Genomic DNA, 12,206 nt, shown 5'->3' with positions numbered 1-12,206 from the left:
TGGAATTACAAAACTTTGTGCGCCAAATGACCGGAAAACTTTATTAGCAAGAGAAGACCAAATAATAGATGAGGTGTCAGACCTTTTTTTGTTGCAGCAGACGGCATGAAAGAAAAAGTCACAAATACAGAAACATAGATAACAAAACTTAAAGTAAAGCTAGCATCAGAAATATCGTAACCACTTGACCTCTGGAAGATTTACCCCCCCCCCTTCATGACCAGGTCATTTTTTATGATATGGCACTGCATTACTTTAACTGACAATTGCGTGATCGTGCGACAGTGTACCCAAATAAAATTTATGTCCTTTTTTTCCCACAAATAGAGATTTCTTTTGGTGGTATTTAATCACCACTGCGGTTTTTATTTTTTGAACTATAACCGACAATATTAGTCATGGCAGTGATCAGCGACTTACAGTACATCCGGAAAGTATTCAATTTGTTATGTTACAGCCTTATTCCAAAATGGGTTAAATTCATTATTTTCCTCAAAATTCTACAAACAATCCCCCATAATGACAACATGAAAGAAGTTTATTTGAAATCTTTTCAAATTTATAAAAAATAAAAAAACAAAAAAAATCCCATGTACATAAGTATTCACAGCCTTTGCCGGGACACTCAAAATTGAGCTCAGGTGCCTCCATTCCATTGATCATCCTTGAGATGTTTCTACAACTTGATCCACCTGTGGTAAATTTAGTTGACTGGACTTGATTTGGAAAGGCACACACCTGTCTATAGAAGGTCCTAAAGGTAACAGTGCATGTCAGAGCACAAACCAAGCCATGAAGTCCAAGGAATTGTCTGTAGACCTCCGAGACAGGATTGTATGGAGGCACAGATCGGGGGAAGGGTACAGAAACATTTCTGCAGCATTGAAGGTCCCAATGAGCACAGTGGCCTCCATCATCCGTAAATGGAAGAAGTTGGGAACCACCAGGACTCTTCCTAGAGCAGCCTGCCCAAACTGAGCAATCGGGGGAGAAGGGCCTTAGTCAGGGAGATGACCAAGAACCTGATGGTCACTCTGACAGAGCTCCAGCATTTCTCTGTGGAGAGAGGAGAACCTTCCAGAAGAACAACCATCTCTGTAGCACTCCACCAATCAGGCCTGTATGGTAGAGTGGCCAGACGGAAGCCACTCCTCCAGTAAAAGGCACATGACAGCCCACCTGGAGTTTGCCAATTCACCTGGCCAATTAATGGCGGCCTTCCAGGGGTGCCGCCCCTCTAATCTATGCGCCTGGCCCCTAGTTTACATGAAGGGCCTAAGGCTCTAATTGGCTTCAAAAAAGGGTGGGATCTTCAGGAAATTATGGAAGGGAAGGAAATAAAAGTCCACAGAATAGCAAACGACACTCATAGGTCTGGACTTTGACTGGGCCATTCCAACACATGAATATGCTTTGATCTAAACCAGGGATATGCAATTAGCAGACCTCCAGCTGTTACAGAACTAATTCCCATGAGGCATAGCAAGACTCTGACAGCCACAAGCATGACACCCAGAGGCAGAGGCATGATAGGACTTGTAGTTTTGCAACAGCTGGAGGTCCACTAATTGCATATCCCTGATCTAAACCATTCCTGTATGTTTACGGTCGTTGTCCTGCGAGAAGGTGAACCTCCGCCCCAGTCTCAAGTCTTTTCTTCTAAGATTGCCCTGTGTTTGGCTCCATCCATCTTCCCATCCAATCTGGCCAGCTTCCCTGTCCCTGCTGAAGAAAAGCATCCCCACAACATGATGCTGCCACCACCATGTTTCACGATGGGGATGGTGTGTTCAGGGTGATGTGCAGTGTTAGTTTTCCGCCACACACATAGCGTTTTGCTTTTAGGGTAAATAGTTCAATTTTGGCCTCATCTGACCAGAGCACCTTCTTCCACATGTTTGCTGTGTCCCCCACATGGCTTCTCGCAAACTGCAAATGGGACTTCTTATGGTTTTCTTTCACCAATGTCTTTCTTCTTGTCACTCTTCCATAAAGGGCAGATTTGTGGAGAACACGACTAATAGTTGTCCTGTGGACAGATTCTCCCACCTGAGCTGTGGATCTCTGCAGCTCCTCCAGAGTTACCATGGACCTCTTGGCTACTTCTCTGATGAATGCTCTCCTTGCCCGGCCTGTCAGTTTAGGTGGACGGTCATGTCTTGGTAGGTTTGCAGTTGTGCCATACTCTTTCCATTTTTGAATGATGGATTGAACAGAGCTCCGTGAGATGTTCAAAGCTTGGGATAATTTTTTATAACCTAACCCTGCTCTATACTTCTCCACAACTTTATCCCTGACCTGCCTGGTGTGTTCCTTGGCCTTCATGATGCTGTTTGTTCACTAAGGTTCTCTAACAAACCTCTGAGGGCTTCACAGGACAGCTGCATTTATACTGAGAATAAATTACACACAGGTGAACTCTATTTACTAATTAGGTGATTTCTGAAGGAAATTGGTTCCACTAGATTTTAGTTAGGGGTATTAGAGTAAAGGGGGCTGAATACAAATGCCCCCCCCACACTTTTCAAATATTTGTAAAAAAAAGTTGAAAACCGTTTATCATTTTCCTTCCACTTCACAATTATGTGCAACTTTGTGTGTTGGTCTATCACAAAAAATCCCAATAAAATACATTTAGGTTTTTGATTGTAACATGACAAAATGTGGAAAATGTCAAGGGGTATGAATATTTTTTCAAGACACTGTATACACTCTGCTTCCTCCAGCATACTTAGTTACATAGTTACATAGTAGGTGAGGTTGAAAAAAGACACAAGTCCATCAAGTCCAACCTATGTGTGTGATTATGTGTCAGTATTACATTGTATATCCCTGTATGTTGCGGTCATTCAGGTGCTTATCTAATAGTTTCTTGAAGCTATCAATGCTCCCCGCTGAGACCACCGCCTGTGGAAGGGAATTCCACATCCTTGCCGCTCTTACAGTAAAGAACCCTCTACGTAGTTTAAGGTTAAACCTCTTTTCTTCTAATTGTAATGAGTGGCCACGAGTCTTATTAAACTCTCTTCTGCGAAAAAGTTTTCTCCCTATTGTGGGGTCACCAGTACAGTATTTGTAAATTGAAATCATATCCCCTCTCAAGCGTCTCTTCTCCAGAGAGAATAAGTTCAGCGCTCGCAACCTTTCCTCATAACTAAGATCCTCCAGACCCTTTATTAGCTTTGTTGCCCTTCTTTGTACTCGCTCCATTTCCAGTACATCCCTCCTGAGGACTGGTGCCCAGAACTGGACAGCATACTCCAGGTGCGGCCGGACCAGAGTCTTGTAGAGCGGGAGAATTATCGTTTTATCTCTGGAGTTGATCCCCCTTTTAATGCCAATATTCTGTTTGCTTTATTAGTAGCAGCTTGGCATTGCATGCCATTGCTGAGCCTATCATCTACTAGGACCCCCAGGTCCTTTTCCATCCTAGATTCCCCCAGAGGTTCTCCCCCCAGTGTATAGATTGCATTCATATTTTTGCCACCCAAATGCATTATTTTACATTTTTCTACATTGAACCTCATTTGCCATGTAGTCGCCCACCCCATTAATTTGTTCAGGTCTTTTTTGCAAGGTTTCCACATCCTGCGGAGAAGTTATTGCCCTGCTTAGCTTAGTATCGTCTGCAAATACAGAGATTGAACTGTTTATCCCATCCTCCAGGTCGTTTAGAAACAAATTAAATAGGATTGGTCCCAGCACAGAACCCTGGGGAACCCCACTACCCACCCCTGACCATTCTGAGTACTCCCCATTTATCACCACCCTCTGAACTCGCCCTTGTAGCCAGTTTTCAATCCTTGTACTCACCCTATGGTCCATGCCAACGGACCTTATTTTGTACAGTAAACGTTTATGCGGAACTGTGTCAAATGCTTTTGCAAAATCCAGATACACCACGTCTACGGGCCTTCCTTTATCTAGATGGCAACTCACCTCCTTATAGAAGGTTAATAGATTGGTTTGGCAAGAACGATTCTTCATGAATCCATGCTGATTACTGCTAATGATATCGTTCTTATTACTAAAATCTTGTATATAGTCCCTTATCATCCCCTCCAAGAGTTTACATACTATTGATGTTAGGCTAACTGGTCTGTAATTCCCAGGGATGTTTTTTGGGCCCTTTTTAAATATTGGTGCTACATTGGCTTTTCTCCAATCAGCTGGTACCATTCCAGTCAATAGACTGTCTGTAAAAATTAGGAACAACGGTCTGGCAATCACCTGACTGAGTTCCCTAAGTACCCTCGGATGCAAGCCATCTGGTCCCGGTGATTTATTAATGTTAAGTTTCTCAAGTCTAATTTTAATTCCGTCCTCTGTTAACCATGTAGGTGCTTCCTGTGTTGTGTCATGAGGATAAACACTGCAGTTTTGGTTACTGAAGCCCCCCGATTCACTCGTGAAGACTGAGGAGAAGAATAAATTCAATACCTTCGCCATCTCCCCATCCTCTGTAACCAGATGTCCTTCCTCATTCTTTATGGGGCCAATATGGTCTGTCCTCCCTTTTTTACTGTTTACATACTTAAAGAATTTCTTGGGATTTTTTTTGCTCTCCTCCGCTATGTGTCTTTCATGTTCTATCTTAGCCGTCCTAATTGCACCCTTACATTTCTTATTGCATTCTTTATAAAGTCTGAATGCTGAGGATGATCCCTCAACCTTGTATTTTTTGAAGGCCTTCTCCTTTGCTTTTATATGCATTTTTACATTGGAGTTAAGCCATCCAGGATTTTTGTTCGCTCTTTTAAATTTATTACCCAATGGGATACATTGGCTAATGCCCTTATTTAATATGCTCTTAAAGCAAACCCATCTCTCCTCCGTATTCTTTGTTCCTAATATTTTATCCCAATTTATGCCTTTTAGCAAGGTTTGTAGTTTAGGGAGGTTGGCTCTTTTGAAATTCAGTGTCTTTGTGTTCCCTTCATGTTTCCTATTTGTGTGATTTATACTGAAACTAATTGACCTGTGATCGCTGTTACCTAAATTGCCCCGTATTTCCACATCTGTGATCAGGTCTGTATTGTTGGTAATCAGTAGATCCAGTAATGTTTCATTTCTAGTTGGTGCGTCTACCATCTGACCCATAAAAATGTCCTTCAAGACATTAAGGAACTGGCGAGCCTTAAATGAATGCGCGGTTCCCTCCGCCCAGTCTATGTCTGGATAATTAAAATCCCCCATTATGATAACACTTCCCATCCTTGCTGCTAATCTAATTTGTGATAGGAGATCCGTCTCCACTTCCTCCCTCAGGTTAGGGGGCCTATAGCATACTCCCAGTATTATTTTCCACTTAGCTTCATCCCTTTGGAGCTCTACCCATAAGGATTCCACCTCCTCTCTAGCTCCCTCAGTGATGTCATCTCTCACATTCGCTTGTACATTATTCTTGATATATAGGCATACCCCTCCCCCTTTTTTACCCTCTCTCCTGGCATTGGTGAACATGCCACATAGTTTAGACCGGTCACATATTGTCCTCGTATTGGGTGTTTCAAGATTGCAACTAGGACTTGCTACTATACTCACCTTGTGTTTTTGTGCTTTGGTTAACCTACCACTAATGCCCCCAATACTACCCTCTGGAATATCTTCCGCGCTGGCTATCACTGTCTCTGGACCCTCCCCCCCATCGCCTAGTTTAAAAACCCCTCTAACTTTTTGGTCATCTTCATTCCCAGCAGATCTGCACCCTCCTCATTTAGGTGCAGTCCGTCCTTTCTATAGTACCGGTTACCGACTGAGAAGTCGGCCCAGTCCTCCAGGAACCCAAACCCCTCCTTACTACACCAGCTCTTCAGCCACTTGTTTACTTCCCTAATCTCCCTCTGCCTTTCTGGTGTGGCTCGATGTACCGGTAGTATTCCTGAGAACACTACCTTGGAGGTCCTTTTCCTCAATTTAGCACCTAAGTCCCTAAAATCGTTCTTTAGGACACTCCATCTGCCTCTGACTTTGTCATTGGTGCCAACGTGCACCATGACAGCCGGGTCTTCCCCAGCCCCTCCCAGTAATCTGTCCACAAGATCCTTGATGTGCCGAACCCGAGCGCCCGTTAGACAACATACTGTTCGGTGCTTCAGGTCTTGGTTACAGATTGCCCTCTCTGTCCTTCTAAGAATTGAGTCCCCTACCACCAGAATCTGTCTTTCCTTTCCCTTTGCTGCCCCCCCACTCTCACTGGAGGAGTTCTTCCCCTGACAGCTAGGAGAGTCCCTCATCTCCAGCAGTGCTGGTCCCTGACTGGTTTCACCAATGTCACTCAATGGAGCGTACTTATTGGGATGCTCCAGTCCTGGATCAACCTCTCTGGCACTTCCCCCTCTACCCCTCCTGACTGTCACCCATCTACTCTTTGCTAGTGCCTGCACCTCTTTGTCTCCACCCGCCTCTGTGCTGGCCCCTGCCAGCACCTGCCGTGTATGTTCCTGGCTTTAGTATGGAGGGACTTCTCAGTGCTGACAGTTGCTTCCCCAGATTCAGAACCTGGGCTTCCAGGGAAACAATGTGCTTACATTTTGCACAGCAGTATTTGCCCTCGATCGGATGATCAAGGAACGCATACATGCCGCAAGATGTACAAAGAGTCGCCTCTCCACTTGCTTTCAGAAATCCTGGTTGGCACTCTGATAGTTAATCCAATAAAAAGGCAACAGTCAGATTTTGAAGCAAAGGCCCTTTACAGGCAGGGACCCGGGCCTCTTTGGTTGTGTAACAAAATTTAGTGTCCAACTTACATCCCCGTGGCTACTGATCCCAGCACCACCCTCTTCCGCAACTGCCAGCCCGCCTGGCTGCAGCTGCCCCTTTCACTAGCCTTCGTGGCTAACTTCCCCTCATCCCAGACTGCACACTCACCAGCCCACCCGGCTGATTTCTCCTGGAGACCTCTTGGACGTGCTGACTCTGTCCTCACATCTGCTCCCGTGCATGCAAGAAAGGAGTCCTCCTTGTGTTTTAGAGGGTCCCTCCAGCACCCGAGCCCCAGGCCATCCCCCCAGACTAGGGGGCACCCTCAAGGGCCACGGACAGCCATCTCAGTACTCCATCTCAATCTCCATCTTCCACCTGACTTCCCCTGCTGGCATGACCCCAGAGTATTAAAGAGGTGCCCGCCACCTGCAAGCCCACTTGCTGGGGATTGGCTTGGGCCCTCCTCAATACTCCAAGCAGCTTCTCCTAACCTCCCACCCATTCTCCTGGAAGCTTCTCCAAGGTTTCAGAAAGTAGGGGGAGGTACCAGAGGTGCTGCTTGATGAGTCATCCAGCCTCCCTGGGTCACTCATTCCTGACCCAGATCCAACCCAACCTGGCTCTCAGCCAGGCTAAACTTTACCTACACTACAGCTTATAAAAAAAAAAAAATGTAAGCCTAGCACACTAAGCTAAAGGGTGCTACACCATTCTCAGGCCAGGTTTTCTGATGGTGAGCGCCATGTGCTGGTGACTGTTGGTAAATATGGAGCAATAAACATACTTAAATGTTTACAGAATGTAAAAAAATGAATAAGTACATCATTAAACATTTAGAATAAAAATTTTAAAAATGTAAAAAAATGTTCTCTTCCACTTCCATCTGTGACCACCGGTGGTGTGTAAGTTGTACAAATAGCAGCGGTGATGATGGGAACCCACCCAGTCACTGGTGCGGAACAGATAAAAGTGCTCTGGCATTTTGTGCTATCTGTCTGTCTCGTTCCTCGTCTCTCCCGCTCTGTCCTGAAACTCGGCCTGTCAGTGAAGACATCTCTGTTTGATCATCTCTGTCTCATGTGGAAAACCATCTGAACTCCATTAAAGAAGATAAAACGCCGGATCTTTATTTTATTTTTACTCCTTGGCGTCGAGTCGGGGAACGTGACTAATTTCAGCCATTACGCAGTAATTGGTCTCTGTACATATCGGTGCCGAGACACCACAGAGCATGTATGTGAGAGGAAGAGGGAAGCCTGGGGCCAGAGACGTCATGAATTTGCAATGAAGCTTGATGCATTAAATTGATCAGATGTCTGGCTCTATTAAAGGCTCAAGCCGCGGCCCGCTATCTGCTCTAGAGCAGTATATTATACCAAATAGCCTAATTAGGAGACTGTGCCGCTAATGACTTGGAATATCTGAGCCTCCCAACTTTCACCAGGTTACAGAACTTTGAGAGGCGACTTTCATAGCAGCAAGCAAAAGAATGTCGCAAACAAATTCCAGTGAGGATCAGCTATTGTCATAATGTTCTTTAATTAAAGGCAAACATTAATTGTTTAGGTGTGGTAAAGGCAAAGGCGCAACGAGAACCTTTAGGGCCCCCGGTGCAAGAAATCATTAGGTCCCCCCGACCGGGGCCCTTCCCACTGATCCGGGGGCCCTTTACTCCCATCGTGGAACCCTTTATTCCCGTCCCGCAGCAGGCCACCTTCCTGCCGTCTTAGGGTCCCCCCACCGGTGGCGGAATGCCAGAGCCCAGTTGCAAGTTCGACCCTGGTAGTTCCGCCACTGGTGTCAGTAGTTCTTTTAATTTTGTTTTATTTTTTTTTTTATAATTTATTACTTAAATTCAAAAATGTGTAGCGCTGTCAAACCATGACCTTAATGATCAAAGTGCAAAAAAAAAAAAACATCTAATATAATGCAATAAAGATGAAAAATGTGAAAAAGGGAAAAAAAAATTATTAATAATAGTCCAAATAGTCCAAATGTCCCAATTCCACATCCATAAAGTGAACTCAAAATGTGTGCTGCTCCAATGTTCAATTGGTGAAGACACCCAGTGCTCCCCACAGGATAGACAGGGTAAGTATATCTGCTTACCGGATTTTTAGACCCTCCAGGGTCTATCTGCGCATTATTGAGCTTTCACCCCTCACTATGGGCTCAACTGCATCTACTACCCAGCCTGCTTAATTGGCTTCCACAGGTGTATATTCCACAGCTATCATCAGTTAAGGAAACTCCAGAGTCTGGTCACACATTCAGCATATGAAAGAGGAAGATAAACTCATTGCGTAACATTCTTTTTGAAGCACACAGGAGTTTATTAAAAGTTGTACTTACAATAAAAACGATAAAATTAAGCCCAAAATGGAAACATTTGTTTGTCCAGCACCCTCCACGAGTGTTCGGACGTCACCGCTGCTCCGTGCCTAGCCTGACGTACGTTTCGTCCAATGGGACTCCTTCTGTGAATTTAATGAATTCTTTTTTACAATTTCATTTACATATTTTTTAGGATGCCCATTGGGGGGGCTTTGGTGAAAGACCAAAGACCCCTGATGTCTCACTTTTGAGACAGAGAAAGGGACCGAGGACAAATTCATCAGTCCCTTTCTCTGCAGCCTCAGCTGCACAGAATGAATGAGCAGGAATAGCTCTGTACAGAGCTTCCCGTTCATTCACAAATTGAGGCAGCAAAGTTTACTATGCACCAGCTACTTCCGGTTGCGGTGCCGTATGCACTAGTAGCTCCTCTCCTCAGCTCCCGCTGCACCGCCACAAAGCCTGCCTGGTTCCCCATATCAGCCCGCGGCTCCCCCCCGCTCCCATTGGTAGTTTTTTTGGATAAGAGCGGCGCTCGCTTTCAGACGCCAGAGCTCCCGTCTGAACCCCTGGATCAGACCCCGCTCTTTTCCTCAAGGAACTTACAAGAGACCATTTGTATGGACGAGGAGGGGAGCGAGCAAGCAACTTGTAGTATATCATGACAAACTTACTATTTTTATATTGAGTTAAAAAAAAGGGGGGTATATTTAAGCTATTAAAGATGCCACTAATCTGATATTTATAAAATGTAATTATGTATTTATGTTCCTTAGCAAGAAAGGAGACCCCCATGGGTGCCATTGTGGATTGATGTGTGAGAGTAATAACAAAATATAATAAGGGGATTAGATTGAGTTAGATGTGAATATAGTGACATAGACCCAATAATATTGATAAAATGACATATTTACAAAGTGAAATAATGCAGTATAGTGTACTATATTGTAAAGGTGAATGTGAGAAATTAAATTGATTAATAATAAAGGTCAAGAGAATAAATAAAGTGGTGCAAAAAAACTACTAGTTAGTGAATACAGTGAAAGAAAAACTTAAATGGTACCTTGAGTGATGTGAGAGTTCGTTATGACACGCAGTTAAAAAAAAAAAAGGGTTACAATGCAGATGACGGAACGTAAATAACTTCCGAAGATCCGTGTCTGTGTTGAAATAAATTAAAATTACGTTTCCATATTAATCATTCCAAGGATTTTTAAAGGTTTAAAAGTGGCTTTGCGTTCCCTATCCAAAACACTTACTTCATGGCAAAATTGTCCAGTATGTCTATGTGTCAGCAGCTCACTGGAATCACTCCAGGATCCACAGGAACTGACATCATTATATATATATATAATTGTTAAATTAAGTACAGGTGCTTGTCCTCCAAGGCCATCCCTCACACCCTCCTCAAAACACGTCTGTGTTTCCCGACCGTCATCGTGGCCAGTGGCGTCTCCAGCTTTCATATTTAGGGGGGGCACATGAGGGGACAGGGGCAAAAGTAGGGGGGCAACTATAAAATGCAATTATATATATATATATATATATATATATATATATATATATATATATATATATATCCGGGGGCCCTTTACTATGATCCCACAATGGCAGTGAGCTCCCTTCCTTCTGTATTGGGGCCCCCCCAGGGTGGCAGAAGAAAAGATATGTCACCAGCATACCAAGAAAATATAAGGGTCCAAAGCAGTGGGAGAACTATCAGGGTTGCAAAGGTTGTCTTGCCACCGGGCCCTGGTGTTCTGCCACTGTGGGGTTCCCCAGCCTCCTCTTGCTGTCCTGCCCCTGCTATTGACAGCGCTGGTCTGGCATCTCTTGGAATTTGCAGGCTGGTTCTCCTGTCCTAAGGACGGGAGAAATCAGTCTGTTTATTCAGTAACTGAGAGTCCTGATGGAGTCCTTCCTGCAACTCGCTCTTCTCCCTGCCAATGAGGATGCAGGGGAAGGAGCAGATCGGGCGGCCGTGGTTGTGTGAGCGCTCGCATTATGCAGTGTCAGTGAGCAGAGGGAGAGGGGAGGAATCACCCGCAGGAGCTGACTGAGGACACTCTCCCTCTCAATAGAGACTGTGTTACTCCAGCGGTGGCCCGAGTAAGATGTGGTGCATCCACTACATCCCCCTCTGGCCCCCCCTAGGGACACCATTGATCATGGCGGTCTCCTTGTGGTCTCCATGGCATTCCAGAAGGCATTGCTCCAGCTACTGCCGTCATTTCCATGACGTCACACGCACGCGGCGCAGGAGCTGCGCGCGACACCATAGAACGTCCAGCAATGATCGCAGAACGCCCCCTTTTGTGGTGCTGATAGAAATTGCACCAACCAGGAGGAAAGAAATGGAAGAAAGCTCTACTTGCTTCTCCCTGACCGTGCCGGGGAGTTGAAAGAGTGGCGGGATACCCACCAGTGGATGCGGGGAGGACACTGGATCAGGATGATGATAGAAAATGCAAGATACAATGCATAATTACAAAGTACAAACATATAAATATGTCACCTAATGTTTTATGATATGAACAATGCATAATTACTAAGTAAGGAACAAAAGGAGCTGCGCTGGTTAGCGAACTGAAAATAATAATGAAAAAATAGAAAATATATAGCAAGCGAACATCAAAAACACTATGATAATGATAAACCCTCCAAACAAATACTTGAAACGTGAATATGCGCAAACACAGGAAAAAAAAAAGTCTATAGTGATTAACACGTTGATAATATTGCAGCACCCTGTGACAAATCTTCGTAGAAAACAGTGCAATTCCACCACCGTGAGGAATACAGGCTCACCAGATAGCCAATGAGATAGGCATGTCATCCACTCCCGGGGTAGTGAAGATCTCCCGCGAGCGATACACCAACCTGGCGTTCTCACGGGCTTCCAACTTAGGGGCGTCCAATGATCCGGGTAGGACAGTAACGGCTGTCAGGCTCAGTAACTGGTATTCAAGCACTCAATCCAACAAACCGGGAGTTGAGGAGATGGGCAACCTCATCATGTATGGGTGACCATGGGAAAAAAAAGATGATAGGTAAAATCCGATGGTTTTAATAGTAAAAGCTGATCAAAGTCAGTCAAAACATATAAAAAAGCGCTATAGGTCTAGCGCACGATATAAGCCGGCCAGCAAAGTTAAAAATTAGAA

Source organism: Aquarana catesbeiana, linkage group LG04, assembly GCF_042186555.1.
Source record: "Aquarana catesbeiana isolate 2022-GZ linkage group LG04, ASM4218655v1, whole genome shotgun sequence".
Taxonomy (NCBI): Eukaryota; Metazoa; Chordata; class Amphibia; order Anura; family Ranidae; genus Aquarana; species Aquarana catesbeiana.
Note: the sequence above shows the minus strand (reverse complement) of the source record.